Genomic DNA, 17,168 nt, shown 5'->3' on the forward strand with positions numbered 1-17,168 from the left:
CCTCCGGAACAGCGATTCCAGGTCATTTAGGCTATGATTCTGATGTTTCAGCCTATATCCTTGAAACAAGTACAATTTTTGGAGTCCCTCCTTTTGGCTGCAAGCGATGGGCATTCCTCCCACAGCCGAAGAAATTAGTAAAAAGTCTCCTCATTGATGAGTACCTCTTTTTGAAGCCCCAGCTAGGAGCTCTCACGTTTTCCTATTTCTCGCAACTCCAATGAATCAGGAAAATCACTAAGTTCCTTACTTTTGAGGCCCTTGTCTAAGTAGACATTGCCCTGGTCATGGGATAGACTACTCAAACTATCTGCACCTCCGAAAAGGCCTCAATTGTCCCAGAACCAAGCAGCCCGGTTTATCTTCCATCAACCCAGACACTGTCACATTACCACTCAGATGAGAAAATTACCCTGGCTTCCTGTAGAACAAAGGACCATCTACTGCATAATTGTTAAATCCCTTTGTGGGAGAAATCCAGCTTTCATAACAGCCCATATTCAGAAAGGCATTCACAACCGTAACCTAAGGTCCATCCACAAGAACCTTCTCACAACTCCCAAATTTAAGAAGAAAAAAATGGGAGGTGCCAGAGTTTCGGTTCTGGCCCCGCTGCATCTAAAACTCCTTACCCCCTGTGATAAGAGCCACCCCTAGCTGCATGAGAGTCAGGCAATTACTAATAACATGGCTTTTTAAACAAGCATATGACGAAAACCTGTAAGTAGTGTGCAGTACTTCTTTTACCCAAGCACCATGAAAACATTTTGGTGTATGAGCGCTCAACAAATACCAGTAACATTACATATCATTTTGGTGACACCGAGTATGAGGCTGATGGATATCTTGGCCTCCTGCATCCTGCTGGTAACATATGCCCTCTGACATATGAGGTCTCTGCAACAGGACCAGAAGCCCCAGTGGGTGCAGCATCAGAGGAATCTTTCTGATCTGTTCCACAAATTGGGGGCAACTGCAAAAGAACTGCTGTGGTGGCTCACTAATCGCCATTGATTCAGTATCAGATCCCTCTTCCTTCCCCATCCAGCTGACTGTGGGAACAGATGCTTCACTCCTGGGTTGAGGTGGCCACCTGGGAGAGGTGGAGATCGGAAGACGCTTGGCTGTGGCAGAGTCTGAACTCCACATCAACCTATTGGTGTTGAGAGCAATTCCCCAGGCATTGAAAGCCTTTATTCCTTCTGCAAAGAATGGCTAGCTCAGGTGTTCACGGACAACACCATTGCATTGTGATGTTGCAAGAAGAAGGGTGGGGTGTGGTTGTGGACCCCCATATCAAGAGGCCCTTCGTCTCTGGACATGGCTGAAACATCATGACATGTTCCTGGTAGTCCGACCCCTGGCGGCCCTTGCCTCATGGTCTATAGAAATCCAGCTTTCATAACAGCCCATATTCAGAAAGGCATTCACAACCGTAACCTAAGGTCCATCCACAAGAACCTTCTCACAACTCCCAAATTTAAGAAGAAAAAAATGGGAGGTGCCAGAGTTTCGGTTCTGGCCCCGCTGCATCTAAAACTCCTTACCCCCTGTGATAAGAGCCACCCCTAGCTGCATGAGAGTCAGGCAATTACTAATAACATGGCTTTTTAAACAAGCATATGACGAAAACCTGTAAGTAGTGTGCAGTACTTCTTTTACCCAAGCACCATGAAAACATTTTGGTGTATGAGCCCTCAACAAATACCAGTAACATTACATATCATTTTGGTGACACCGAGTATGAGGCTGATGGATATCTTGGCCTCCTGCATCCTGCTGGTAACATATGCCCTCTGACATATGAGGTCTCTGCAACAGGACCAGAAGCCCCAGTGGGTGCAGCATCAGAGGAATCTTTCTGATCTGTTCCACAAATTGGGGGCAACTGCAAAAGAACTGCTGTGGTGGCTCACTAATCGCCATTGATTCAGTATCAGATCCCTCTTCCTTCCCCATCCAGCTGACTGTGGGAACAGATGCTTCACTCCTGGGTTGAGGTGGCCACCTGGGAGAGGTGGAGATCGGAAGACGCTTGGCTGTGGCAGAGTCTGAACTCCACATCAACCTATTGGTGTTGAGAGCAATTCCCCAGGCATTGAAAGCCTTTATTCCTTCTGCAAAGAATGGCTAGCTCAGGTGTTCACGGACAACACCATTGCATTGTGATGTTGCAAGAAGAAGGGTGGGGTGTGGTTGTGGACCCCCATATCAAGAGGCCCTTCGTCTCTGGACATGGCTGAAACATCATGACATGTTCCTGGTAGTCCGACCCCTGGCGGCCCTTGCCTCATGGTCTATAGAAATCCAGCTTTCATAACAGCCCATATTCAGAAAGGCATTCACAACCGTAACCTAAGGTCCATCCACAAGAACCTTCTCACAACTCCCAAATTTAAGAAGAAAAAAATGGGAGGTGCCAGAGTTTCGGTTCTGGCCCCGCTGCATCTAAAACTCCTTACCCCCTGTGATAAGAGCCACCCCTAGCTGCATGAGAGTCAGGCAATTACTAATAACATGGCTTTTTAAACAAGCATATGACGAAAACCTGTAAGTAGTGTGCAGTACTTCTTTTACCCAAGCACCATGAAAACATTTTGGTGTATGAGCCCTCAACAAATACCAGTAACATTACATATCATTTTGGTGACACCGAGTATGAGGCTGATGGATATCTTGGCCTCCTGCATCCTGCTGGTAACATATGCCCTCTGACATATGAGGTCTCTGCAACAGGACCAGAAGCCCCAGTGGGTGCAGCATCAGAGGAATCTTTCTGATCTGTTCCACAAATTGGGGGCAACTGCAAAAGAACTGCTGTGGTGGCTCACTAATCGCCATTGATTCAGTATCAGATCCCTCTTCCTTCCCCATCCAGCTGACTGTGGGAACAGATGCTTCACTCCTGGGTTGAGGTGGCCACCTGGGAGAGGTGGAGATCGGAAGACGCTTGGCTGTGGCAGAGTCTGAACTCCACATCAACCTATTGGTGTTGAGAGCAATTCTCCAGGCATTGAAAGCCTTTATTCCTTCTGCAAAGAATGGCTAGCTCAGGTGTTCACGGACAACACCATTGCATTGTGATGTTGCAAGAAGAAGGGTGGGGTGTGGTTGTGGACCCCCATATCAAGAGGCCCTTCGTCTCTGGACATGGCTGAAACATCATGACATGTTCCTGGTAGTCCGACCCCTGGCGGCCCTTGCCTCATGGTCTATAGGGGCGTGGGCGCCTCCTGAAGTTTCACATTTGTCAAGCAGAGTGGCCCTCTGAATTCTTACCCTGTACCCTCGTACAGCTGTCTTGTACTGAGAACGAGACAGCTGTACAGCTTTTCTAAAAAATAAAAAATAAAAATTGGTAAATTACCTGTTATGAGATGAGGAGAGGTAGGCCCTTTCCTTTATTATCACTACACTATTAAATCCTAGATGAAAGAGGGAGCCCAAGCAGCCTTGAAGAATGCTCGAGACAGGCTTTAGAAAGGATAGAAACATGTTGGCGTAAGAGAGGTACACAACGGCCATAATACCCATTGTTTTCCCCTTGTCAATACTTTATGGTATTGTTTTTATGTATACTGAGGGTACCACTGAATAAAGAATTATCTTGTGGTTTATCCTAAGATAATTTATATAGGTACAACTGGACCCTGGAAACCTATCCAGATTTGTCATTTCTAAGAACTCCCTTAAGCTAATGCCCCCCCCACCCCCGGTCAAGTCTGCTCTAGTAGTACTGTCATACCAGGGTTGGGAAGGGTGCGCAGTGAGGAAGTATATTGCATTATGTGAGTGAGCCCACCTCTTCCAATTCTTGGAATTGCCCAGAATGAAGGTGGATGGCTAAATATAGGTAGACCATATAAAAATTAATTGGGTACACTAAAAAAAAGGTTCAAGTACTCTATCAAGCAGTAACCACATCCTTTTGTGTGTGATGAATGTAGGAGGGTGCCTCATTTGCAATGTGGTGCGGAAAGCTATTGAGATTCTGGAACTTACTCTACTCTCAGTGGCAGTCAAGACAAACGTCTTGATGGAGGTGCTTCAGCCGGGGGTTGCCCTCACCGATTCTTTACTCCCCTTCAATAAAGCTCTTACTGATGTCCTATTTTAGCCTGGTCCAAACCCTGCCCAGTGGCTCCTGTGCATAGGACATTTGCCCGCCTCCCTGGCCCTGCCACAGGGGACCCTAGTTTCCTCACCCACCCCACAGAGATTGGTAATCCAGGCCTCTACTCCCAAAGCGAAACCCAGCGCATTCCCTACCACGCCACTGGATAGAGAATTCAAACACTTGCTACCTTCGGGAAGAGGATGTTTTCTGCTGCCAGCCTGGAACTGTTGTCAATCAACACTGCAAACCTCTTAGGCTGATATTCGCATTTGATTTTGGACTCGCTTGTGCAGTGCTGCCCATGGTTTTGGAGGAAGTCCATGCCATGCTTTCTCAAGCAATTGCTGACTGGAAGGATGCAGCCAAGTTCACCGTAACGTGAGCTGAACACAACAGACTTGCTGAGCTGAGCGATTTAATCGCCCCTGGCCCTTCGGTGCCACGCCTTTTTGAGAACCACTGGCTTTTTGGGGTATGGCCAAGCTTTGCTCATGGACATGCCCTTGGATGCCTCTCATTTGTTGAGAGAGAAGGAGAACTAAGGCTCTTCAGCACTTTAAGGAGGGCAGGGCTACAGCCAGGTCTTTGGACCTTTCCGTGGCCCCTCACCAACCTCAGTCCACCTTCACTTTTTTGTGGCCACAGAAAGGGCTTTCAACAATGTGTCTACACACTTAGCCACCACGGCCAGCAAATCGCATAATCTTTTGTGGCTGAAGATGTGGTTCCCGCAGACCACGTGAGGCAGGTAGCCAGAAGCCTTGCCAGTCCACCACCCTTCTGACAGCCACAGCCTTCATACCACTTTAGTTTGCCCTCTGACCATCATGGGCACCCAGTTAGGAGCAGGATATGCCATCATCTGCAACAGTGGATGTCAAAAACATCAAACTGTTGGGTTTTGCAGCTCATCCAAAGGGGATACGCCCTACCCTTTGTGACCATCCCCCCACCCATGTGACCTACTTAAGACAAGCTAATAGAGGGCCACCTCTCCTTGCGGAAATGTGATCTCTCATGGCCAAGGAAGCTATAGACAAGGTGCTGGCATTAAAAGTAGATTATGGCTGCTATTCTCATGACTTTCTGGTGCCCAACAAGCATGGAGGCCTTTGTTCTATTGTAGACCTGCGCCTTTTCAGGCTCATCCTGAAAAAAAAGAAATTCAAAATGCTCACGCTTGCGCGAGTCCTGTCTGCCCTGGATCCAGGAGACTGGATGTTATTGTTGGAGTTGCATGATGCATAGTTTCACATTCATGCCCTGCCCGCCCACAAGCATTACCTGCGGTTCCCAGTCAGTCAAGAGCACTTTCAGTTTGCCGTGCTCCCCATTGGCCTTACCAGCGCCCCTTGGGTGTTCAAGAAAGTGATGATGGTGGTTGCAGCTCATCTCTGGAAATTAGGGCTACCAGTGTTCCACCAAAAGAGTCCTCAGTTTTTATAATGATCATACTTGTGATCACTGGGTGAACTCTATGCTCTTTGCAGACTTCTCAGGGTCAAACCTGTTGAGCTGATATATGGGCATCTGATAGAGACATCTAGTTGCAGGATTCCTTACTTTAGAATTTCCCCAGGTGTCAGTCTGGATCTGGAGTATCTTCTTGAGCACTGCCCCTAAACGTGGTTCAGTGTGGTCGATTGGCTCCGCATCCATTGTCCGCGTAATGCGTGCCAGATAAGACGTTGCAGGACCTATATAGGCACTACCCTTGCGTGTTGACATCAGTAATTTTCTTTCTGCTCCAGCCAGCGCTGATGCAAACAAAGAGCTAATTTTTGATTTTTGTCAAAACGTTAGAGTATTTCCACTCCTAAAGTGTCGAGGGATGTCTTCTAGTAAGACAGGGTCCCACTTCAGCCTTCTCGGCACTGACCCAGACTGCTATCCTCCCACCTGTCTGTGCCATCGGGCATTGCTGCTCCCATCCTCATTGCCGACTGACACCGTGCCAGATGGGCGTTATATGATGCTGAATCTGGTGCCAATGGAGATTTGCCCTCTGTGGGATACTGAGCCTTATTACTATGGAGTAGGTTACAGTGAGGAAGGGGAGGGTGTAGGAAAAGTGCCATCTTTCTTGCATAGTTACCCCCAGTTTTTGCCCGATGTCAGTGTGTTTAAACAGTAGTTCACTGGGATCCTGCTAATCAGGACCCCAGTGACTGCTCTCTCCTCTAAATTTGGTTGCCTGTAAAGGTTTTACACCCACTATTGGCATACTGGTGCACCCACATAAGTCCCTAGTACATGGTACTTAGGTACCCAAGGCATTGTTAGGGGGTCTCCCATGGGCTGCAGCATATTTTGTGCCACCCATGGGAGCTCATGCAAACTGTGTCCGCAGGCCTGCAGTTGCCTACCACTGAACCTTATCACTGTACTTAGACACCATAAGTCACCCCTCTGGTAGGCACTTCAGTCCAAGGACAGCGTGCATGTCCCTAAGTGTAAGGGTATCCCTACATGGGCAGGGTGCCCCTATAGACCCCAGGCCATGGAAGCCATTGTAAGGTATGTAGTGGACTCTGGTCAACACAAGTGGTCCAACTATATAATGGCTTCTCTGAATCTAGGCATTTTTGGCATCAAATATGTTGGAATCATGTAACTACATCAATTCCAGCATTAGTTGCATGATATCATGTACTCTGGCGGTTCCTTAGAGGATCCCCCAGTTCTACTAGTGCAGCCTTACAGGGTCTAGCTGCCAGCCCACGCTGCTGCTGACCCCAAACACTATTCTGCCCTCCTGCTGGTGAACCTGGCTCAGGCCAGAGAGGGAGAACAAAGGATTTCCTGCAGGGGAGAGGTGTGACCACCACCCCTGTGTATTAGGTGTCTAAGGGCTAGGGTGTGGTGGCCTCTGAGTGCCACCAGACTGCTTTAAAGGGCACATTTGGTGCCCTCCTTGTATAATCCGGTTTTCACCAGTTCAGGATCCCCCCTGGTTCCTGCTCTGGCTTGAAAGTGCATAAAGGACGGGAGTGAATTAGGGAGATGCACAGAGCTCTGCCAGGTAGCCACTTGATTCTGGATCTTGGAAACAAGATGGCCAGAGGCCCCTGGGAACATTTAACTGGTTAGTCCATGTAGATGATGCCCCTGACCCACTCAGATAGGTGGGTCACTTCAGAGAGTTACCAACCCCCTTTTAGGGTTACTTGTGCAGCTCCTGGACCCCACACCTGGACTTCTTCTTTCAAAGACTTACAGGAACATCACCTCTAGGAGGGTGGGTATTGCCACCTGCACTACCTGGGCACCTCCAAGGGTGCTGGGCTCTGTTTCCTTCCTATTCAGGACCTCCACATCCAGAATCCGTCCTTTGGTTCCAACGGCCTGGTTAATGGGTCTTGACAGCAGCTCGACAATCTCAGCATCCACTGACTTAAGAGAGACTTCTGCATCCCCTGGTGTAGGTACTCCTGACTTCTGGGTATCCTTGGGTGGGGGCACTCTCCAACCTTCCTCTTGTCAGCTGGTTTCCTTGGGGTCCACTGGGAAGGGACCTGAATCCCACAAACTCCAACCACTACTCCCTGTGTTAGCCTATGGGACGACTGGGTGGGTAACTACCTTGCACTTGGTCCCTAGGGACACTTACCGTGCTTACCTCTGGTGTTTTCATCTAACCCCAGCCCCTAGCTAACTACCATACTTACCTTGTTTGAGTTCACTGTTTCGCAATCCACTCACTTTGTATATGATCCCTCACCACCCCCCCAATAGGGCCCTGTATAGTTTATGCTGTTTCTATTGGTTATTTTGTGCACATTTCATGTGTAGATATCTCCAAAGGGAGATATACGAATGTTAGTTTGGTAGTAGTGCTGTAATAAGTATCCTTTATTTTTGAAACACTTGTGTGGCTCTTTCTTGTCAGTGAGTTAGTGTCTGACTACTGTGGTACTGCAAGTGCTTTACATACCTCCTGTATAAGCTTCAGCTGTGCGCCTCGGTTCGCCCTAGAGAACTTTTGTTATCTGTACACCTATTCAGTATTACTAAGGGTTGCCTGATCTCAGTATCAGGGGCCACACTATAGGTGTACACCATAAACGGAGCCATCCTCCTACCAAGGAGTCACAGGACCCTTTAGAATACCAGCTCTAGGACCCCACGGATTGGCTTACCCACCTGGGTGAAGCCAGTGGACTGAATACCTCCCCTGACACTGGCATGCTCTCTCCCCCCCCCCCTTCTGTGGCTAAGGTGGAGGGAGCTCCATATTCAAAGGTGCTGCGAAGAGCAGCCGAGGTTCTGGACCTTATCCTTCCTTCAGTGGCAGTCAAGACTAACCTTCAAAACGAGAGAGGTATGTGTTTTTCTTTAATTGGTACAATGTACAGCCCCCTAACAGTTATACATATCACATCAAGGTACAACGTTCCGAAGGTGAGAGATCCAACTAGGACCCCAAAAGCAGACACAGGTCCATCTAGGCACTTTTATAAGTTTAATCGAAGGCCCTCACACTCCTAAATGGGTGTCACGCTTCATCCTTCGGGGCTGCAATGTCCAACGGGCCCAGCAAAGGGGCTCTTTGCCAGAGATCTTTTAAATGATGCCTTTTGATTGAGCACAGGGCTATACGATAGAGGCTTCTAGTTGAAGATTCCTTACTGTAGAATTTCCCCCAGGTGAAAGCCTGGATCCGGATCTGGAGATTTTTCTACGAGCAGAAACCTTGAGTACCGTTAGATGGCGTCGGTCGACTCCGCTTCCATCGTTGTTATTGTAGTCGCTGGATATGATGTTGGTACTTTTCTTTCCGCACCAACCTAAATGCTGATCCTTTAAGAGCTACCCGTACAGTAACTTTTTGACTGGCCTTTCCAATTTTTTTAGACGTTTTTTTTTTTTTTTACTTCTGGTGCGTCAAGATGTTATCTCGTAAGACTAGCTTCAAGCCCTGTGACTCCTGTCACACATGTCGGTGATGGATCCGTACCTGGTGACCCAAAGACTTTGAGGGAGCGGTCCCTAAAGGTGCTTGAGGCCTGGCATCTGGCTCCGCATCGCTCCTGGTCTTGATCGTGAGGAAGGTCCCAAGACCGCTTGCAGAGCCATCACCACTCCTCCTCGACCCACTCAAAATCATCGGGTAATTCAAGTAAGCACAAGAAGGAGTCAGAGAAGCAAAAGCGTTTTTCAACTTCACCCCATTGGTGGGGCGATGCGGGAAAAGGAGCGTCCTTGCTCCAGGCCTCTGTCTTTGGAGCCTGTTTCTGGGTCGGCTCTGTGCCTCCCTGAGTTTACGGGGCCCGGAGCCACCCCGGCCCAATTAAAGGAGTTTTACGAGGCCATGCACCTCTTCTTTGCGCAGTCTGGCCCTGTCGGGGGAGCCTTCAGGCCCGCAGGATTGGAAGGGGCCCCTTTGGGTTCCGCACTGGCGGTTTCAGCCTCTGCTCTGAAGAGCACCGATGGATCTGCTTCAGGATCTGGACTGCAGTGAGTCGTACTATTGTGACCTTCCCCATTGAGAGTCCCAGCGTTAACGCTCCTGACGTCGCCGGGGGCTGGGGCCATGACGATCCTATACTCATCTCGAACTCAGACACAGAGCCGGATTGGCGTTGTTCGACACCAATTCAGACTTCAGCAGGGACCTTGGTCCCTAGATCGGATCCTGATGCTTATTCTTACAGGAAATAATTTGGTGAGAGTATTGAGGGTTTGCTGAGTCCTCTAGAGCTCCAGCTTGAAGATCCTGTGGACTGGGCTCAGGAACCAGGTGAAGCCAGCAGTCTGGATACCTCCTCTGACACTGGTCTGCTTTCTCCTCCTCCCGTGGCTACGGAGGAGGGGTGTCCTACTCCATGGTGGTACAAAGGACGGCTGAGATCCTGGGCCTCGAGCTGCCTTCAGTAGCGGTCAGGACTAATTTTCTGACTGGTTTGCTTCAGCCTGGGGCTTCCACATCAGAACCACTTTTGCGCTTCAGTGAAGCCCTCACATATGTCCTACTGAGGACCTGGTCGAAACCCAGCACAGGGGCTCCTGTTAATAGGACAATAGCCAGGCGTCATAGGCTGCGCCTTACAACCCAGTTTACCTGACCAAACCCCCCCCCCCCACAGCTCCGTCATCCAAGCCTCAACGTCCCATGGCACATTCCATTCTGCTCCCCAGGATAGGGAATCCGAAGGCTGGATCTTCTTGGGAAGAAATTGTTTTCTTCCTCCACCCCGGCATTGTGGTCTTTGAACACTGCATGCCTCTTGGGCTGTTACACCCATACTTTATGGGAGACAGTTGCGCAAGTGCTGCCACAGGTCCCAGGGGAGGCCATTCTCTCCCAAGCTGTTGCTGATGGGAGAGACACAGTTAAGTTAACAATCAGATGTTGGCTGGATACGACCGACTCTAGGCAGATCAGTTGCTTCGACGGTGGTCTTGAGGCGCCACTCCTGGTTAAGGATATCTGGCTTTTCAGGGGATGTCCAATCCACTCTGATGGACTTGCCCTTTGATGGCACCAGTCTCTTCCGAGACAAAGTGGGCTCTGCAAGCAAGCACTTTAAGGTGTCCCGGGCTACAGGCCGGTTCCTTGGCCTCGCTGCTCTCATTTTCCCCGCTCAGCTCACTTTTTGCCCATTTTGTGGCTACGGAAGGGGCACTCAGTCACTTCTTTTTCCCACCAGCTACTGTGTTGTGCACGCTGTTCAGCCTCTGAGTGGCCAGGGACTTGGGATCCAGCGTCCATGTGGATCATGGAGCCAACAGTCTAGCCATTCCACCGCCCCCCCCTTCAGGTGCAGCCTCCAAACCTTCCTAGTCTGACTCTTCCCCATCAAGGACCAGTCGGCGGTACGGTTCACCATCACCTGCTCCGCTGGAACACAATCACGTCAGACGGGTGGGTTTTGCAAATAGTCCGAAGGGGCTATTCCCTCCCTTTCAATTCTACCCCTCCATCCATGCCACTGTCCTGCGATAGGATGACTGAGGATCACATGGTATTTCTCCACAAGAAGGTTACGGCTTCCTTGGCCAAAGGAGTCCTAGAAAGGGTCCCTGTGCCAGAAGTAGTTTGTGGTTGTTAATCCCTCTACTTTCTGGTGCCCAAAAAGGACAAGGGCCTCCGCTTTATCTTTGACCTGCAGTCCCTAAATCTCTTCCTCAGGAAGGAGAAGTTCAAAATGCTCACTCTGGCTCAGGTCCCATCAGGACGCTTATTTCCATATTCCCATCCTACCTGCCCACAGGCGTTACTTGCAGTTCTTGGTAGGTCACAAGCATTTTTAATTCACTGTGCTCCCCTTTGGCCTTACCAGTGCCCCTCGGAAGTTCACCAAGGTGATGGCGGTGGACGCAGCTCATCTGCGCAGGTTAGGGGTTTCAGTCTTCCCTTACCTCGACGATTGGCTGTTGAAGGCGGAATCGCCCAAGGTTGTCGTCTCCCACCAGTCTACAGCAGACCTCCTGCATTTGCTGGGATTTACTATAAACTTGCCAAAGTCACACCTGACTCCCTCTCAGATGCCCCTTTTCTTCATAGCTTTGCAGTTTCAGTCCAGTCCTCTTGAGTGGCGAGTACAGGATATTCAGGCTATGATACCGATGTTTCAGCCTCTAATCTTGCTTTCGGTGAGAAGGAATCTGAGGCTGTTGGGCCCCATGACCACCTGCATCCTGCTGGTGACTCATGCTAGATGGCATATGCGGGCTCTGCAGTGGTATAGGAAAGATCGTCTTTTGACATGGTCACCACCCCTCTCTCCCACCCACACACTTTTTGCCTCGTTTCTGCTGCTGCAGTTTTGACTAAAAATGCACTGGGCCCCTGCAAAAAGGATCTCTTTCCCTAAAACTGCAGTCATTTTTCCCAATTAGCAAACCTTTAGCTACCACTATAAGTCCCTAGTAAATGGTACCCCTGGCACTCAGGGCATGGGGTACTAAAGGAAGGCCCCTGTGGGCTGGAGCACGAACTGTGTCACCCTCAGGGACCCCCTCACTAAGTGCACCCAGTGCTGCTTTCGTAGGCTGCGTGTCTTGGTGCAGAACCAAAATGAAAACACCACATGGCACACAGCCTGTGTGCTTTGTCCACTTTGCACTGCATGTAATATATGTAAGTCACCCCTCTACCAGGCCTTCAAGCCCTAAATGCAGGGTGAATTATAACAGATGTGAGGGCATGTCTGCATTAGCAGGTATGCCCATGCTATGTCTTGGTCGTTTCTCAGACATAGTAAGTGAACAGTTTAGCCATTTTAAGTACATGTGCTGGACACTGGTCATTACAAGTTCTCCAGCTACATAATGGCTTCACTGACAATAGGGATGTTTGGTATCAAACATCTCATATTCATAAGCCTTCACTTAATCCAGTGATGGATTTATTAATGCATTCACTCATAGGGCACCTTAGAGGTACCCCCTGAAAAACCTACCAACTCCTAGCCTGGGCACTGACAGGTCAAAACAAGTACAGCCACCTTAAGACTGAGTTTGGGCCCCCTGAGGTGAGAGCCAGTGCTCTTGAGGGCTCAAAACAAAGGCATGCTCTGGGCAGAGGTATGACCTCTCCTAGGTAGGATGGACATGGATGACGTTCCAGGGCGAGGAGCTTCAAAGACCTTTCTGTCTTTGAAATGCGACCCAGGCCTCCCCAACTGGTGTAGGAGGCCAACCCCCAGTTCCTGACCCCACTTTTGGCAGCAGGTAAATTAGGAGGAATGCTCACTTCTTGCCAGCCTCACCCCTAGGGTGGACAAACTAAAGTGGACACTACTTTTTAAATTCCTCCATCTTGCATGGAAGAAATTAGGCCAACAGGGTTAGGGCTATGCCTACTCCCCAAGGAAGTGGTCATGGGAAGGGTGTAGTCACCCTAATGGTGAGTAGCCCATTGGGTACCCCCTGGCACTCTCTGTAATGCCCCTACAATTCAGTATTTAGGTGGCACCCCTGAACCCTAGAATCGGACACATGGCCACCTAAGAGCCGGACACCACTAAGTAGCACAAGCAGAGAAGACTGAAGACATCCACTTACTTTGTCTTAGCCCTACCGGCTTGTCTGCAGCCTCCAAAGAACCTGCACAAGACGATGACTTGTCCTGCAGCCCAGCGACCTCAGAAGCCTTAGGAGAGCTGCCTGCCTTCAATAAAGAATAAGAACTTATGTGGACAGTGGACCTGTCCAAAGAAACCATCTCTAAAGAAGACGTTTGCCTGAGGAAATGTGAAATCCCCGCCTGGAACCATCTCTGTACCCGACGCCCCTGGCCCGAGTCTAAGTTGGCCACCATTCCAGTGAAGGTTCCCCTGCGCTTCTGAATAAGAGTCCACCGGACTCCACAGCCATTCCTGCAGCCTAAATCCTAGGACTCCTCATGACTGTGACCAGCCTGGTAAGCTGTTTCCGATGCCAAGACACCCCTGCTCCCAGAGCCCCCGGGCCTTGGTCAGCTGGACCATCGGCGTCCCTACGACCCCTGGTATCTCAACTTACCTGGGTAGCTGTGGGATGACATCTCCCAGCCTCCTGGCCAAGCCTGCAGTCGGTGCACAACGCTTTTTGTCTCAACTGGAACTCTGGCCTCCTGTACGCCTATACCACTTCTGCCCAAAGTTCTTAGGACGATCTAGAACGACCAGGCCCAAGTCATTTTTGTGGCTCCAGTCTGGACAGGAAGCATTTGGTATCCAAAAATTTTGAGCATGGCCATCGATTCTCCGTTCAGACTGCCCCTTTGGGAGGATCTTCTGTCGCAGCCGCAGGGGACTGTTCTCCACTCGAACCTGTCCAGTCTCCGCCTTCTTGCATGGAGATTGAACAGCAGCAGTTGGCAGCTTTTGCCCTTCCGCTTGTGGTCTGTAAACTTATCAAGGCAGCTAGGTATCCCTCCACCAAAACTGTATATGCCTGTCATTGGAACAGATTTGTGGCATGGTGTACAGACAAGTCTGTTGACCCCCCCCCCCTCTCTGCACCTCTTTCTGAGGTTCTTTTGTTTATTCTTTCTTTGGCCTAGCCCAGCAGGACTCTGAGCACCCTAAAGGTTGTCTGCCATCTTGCTTTCCTCCGATTGCCTGACGAGCTCTCCTTGTTTAAATCTCCAATTGTTGGATGATTTCTTAAGCGCTTTGCCCCTCTCTTTATCCTTCCCCATTCATAATGCCCCAATGGTATTTGAACTTGGTTCTTACCTATCTAATGAGTGCTTCATTTGAGCTGCTTCACAACTGCCTAATTTGCCTGCTTACTCTGAAAACGGTCTTCCTTGTTGCCATCAGAGTGAGTGAGCTGCAGGCTCTTTCTTCCAAACCACATTTCATCCTCATCCACCCTGACAAGGTGGCGCTTCGTACTAGGGCTTTTTGTCTGAATTAAGTGGTCACTCCCTTTCATGTAGGCCAACCAGTCACCTTGCCTACTTTTTATGCACCCCACATCCTTCGAAGGAAGAGGAGAGACTCCGTTGTCTGGACCCAAAAGGAGCACTGGTGTTCTATCTTGATCATGCAACAGAGTTCTGGGTGGATGATCAACTCTTTGTGGGTTATGTGGGTGCAAAGAAAGGTTGGCCACTGCAGAAGAGGGCCATCTCTAGGTGGGTGGTCCTCTGCCTTAAAATGTGCTAGGCATTGGCTAAAAATCAACCTCTGAAGGGCTTGTGCGCTTACTCTCTACCAGAGCAGCAGTTGCAACCACTGCATTAGCATGCAGAGTTCCAGTCCTGGACGTCTGCCAGGCAGCAGCTTGGGTGTCCGTGCACTCGTTTACTAAATACTACTGCCTGGACAGTCAGGTCCGAAGGGGCGGGTACTTTTCCCGTTCAGTCCTACAGGACTTCCTAGTATGAATTTGTTTTGCAGACTTACCTCCGAGGATGGTATTGCTTGGGTATCAATTCTAAGGTACGGCCCTAGTTCTGGTCCACCAGAGTCAGTGTTCTTCATAGCTCCACGCTTCTGGTGTGGAAAGTCATTAAAAGAAACTGATGTCAGCGTGCTGGGGTGGCACCTATATGCGACCCGCAATGTCATATTCAGCAACCATGACACCAATGACGGACGCGGAGTCAACCGACGCCACTTAACAGCGTGCAAGGGTACTGCTTGAAGAAAAGTATCCGGACCCAGACTGACGCCTGGGGGAAATTCTACGGTAAGGAATCTGCAATTAGAATATATCTCTACTAGATAATTTGTTACTGAAGGTTAGTAACTTGTTCAACAGATCTGGGGATATTCTAGAAGTGAGGGATCTGTGGTTGGAGAATACACAGAAAGAGCGTTACTGAACATAAGTAACTTGTTTTTCAGGTGTAGACCCATAAAACAGGTATCTGCATTCGAAGGGGGCCCTAGGTTGGATGCACAAAAAACTCCAAAGATCTTTTGAGGAAAATACTGTGATGTAAATAGCTGCCTGAAAATGAGTAGTACTTAAAACATTCATTTTGGCCATGGTGTCTTGCAGGCTATGGAAATCTGGCTTTGGCCTCTTTTATGGAGTTACCTTTGCGTTTGCTGTGCACAATCCTGTTGTGTAATTTTATTAGTCACTACTTTTTACTTACAGAAATACACTGCTTACTTTTCTATTTTGTACTTTGACGTGTATGATGGTTTTATCCTTCACATAATCAGCCTGTTCAAAGTAAGTATAGGTCAGGGAAACAGTCAAATATTTGATAAACTACTCCCCTGCCCACTTTAATACCAGGGCCAGATCTGGTGTATCAGCCAGCAACAGTTCAAATGGCGACTCTTTGGGGGTCTTCACTGAAAAAGATTAATAGCAAAACTAAAGGTTATTGAAGGCATAGTGATACTGGCTGAAAAACACAAATTTGTGAATGGAGTCACACGTGGGTACGCAACGCCTACTCATATTAGAGTGAGAAGCCACAAGAGTATGTAATTTCTTCCCCCAACATATGTGGGTCAGAACATGGAGATGCAGCAATGTCAGCAAACAATAAGTTAGAAACCAGGATTAAGATCCTTTCAATCCCGAGCAGGTATAACCGTTAACCTTTGGACAAATAACTGTCATTTTAGTGAAACATGAGTGTAGGAATTATTTCCCTTTGTAAAATGTATTAGTCGTTTGAAGTGTTGACTAGAGCGATGCTGTTCTGTGTAATCAGAATGTGTTATGCTGCAAAGGGGAGGACACACAAGAATTGACTTAAGTCCTGGGTTGAGAACAGCATGAGGCATTGCAGTGAAAAATGAACAAGAACGCCTAGATTCATTTAAACCGTCAGTTCGTAATTGAGCCTTTTTTCATTTGTTGGAGTCTACTGGGAATGCATTTCTGTCTGTTAAAGTCCATATTTTTGTCTTGAGGAGGCCAGCAGAACAACACAGCGAGTCCAAACACATCATTGTCTTTGGTGCACTAACATCTAAAATCAAGAGACTCTGAATCATCCCAGTAAATCAAGAAATTCAGTAGTTTAGAATAGAAATTTCTTCTGTGGAACCTCTCTGTAGGCAGAAAGAAGGAAAGGTAATAGGACATCCCATTGTCTTCACAATTTCTCTGAGAGTCCCTTAACCTTGCCTTTTACGGTTTTGTTGAATCTCTCAACTAACCCATTTCTTTGTGAATGATAAGGAGTGGTGAATTTGTATGTTGCACCACATTCCTTCCGCATTGCTTGGAGGTATCCATACATGAAGTTTGCACCTCTGTCAGATACAACCTCTTTAGGGACGCCCGCCCTGGGAAAGATTCCTAGGAGGGCCTTGGCCATGGCAGGAGCTCTAGTGGTCCTAAGGTAAATGGTCCCTGGGTACCTGATGGCATTGTCCACCGCCACCAGAATACATATGTTCCCAGATGCTGTTGGAGGATCAGAGGTAACAACAATGTCAATCACTACCCTCTCAAAAGGAACCCCAACCCATGGAAGTGGAATTAGGGGGGCTTTTGTAGTGCTGCCTAACTTGCCAATGGCTTGACAGGTGACACAGGAATGACAAAACTTGGTATCTTCAGACATCTGGGGTCAGTGAAAGGGTGGAACAAGCCTGTCCCAGTTCTTACTTTGCCCAAGATGTCCTGCAAGGGGAATGTC

The 17,168-nt window shown here is 48.8% G+C and overlaps 1 protein-coding gene across 2 annotated transcripts in view; it reads left to right on the top strand.

Moving 5' to 3' along the window:
- The window catches only part of SMARCAD1 (SNF2 related chromatin remodeling ATPase with DExD box 1), a 690,140-nt gene that overhangs the window by 389,324 nt on the left and 283,648 nt on the right, over positions 1-17,168 (top strand). The window lies entirely within an intron of this gene.

This window comes from Pleurodeles waltl, chromosome 1_2 (genome assembly GCF_031143425.1).
Source record: "Pleurodeles waltl isolate 20211129_DDA chromosome 1_2, aPleWal1.hap1.20221129, whole genome shotgun sequence".
Classification (NCBI taxonomy): domain Eukaryota; kingdom Metazoa; phylum Chordata; class Amphibia; order Caudata; family Salamandridae; genus Pleurodeles; species Pleurodeles waltl.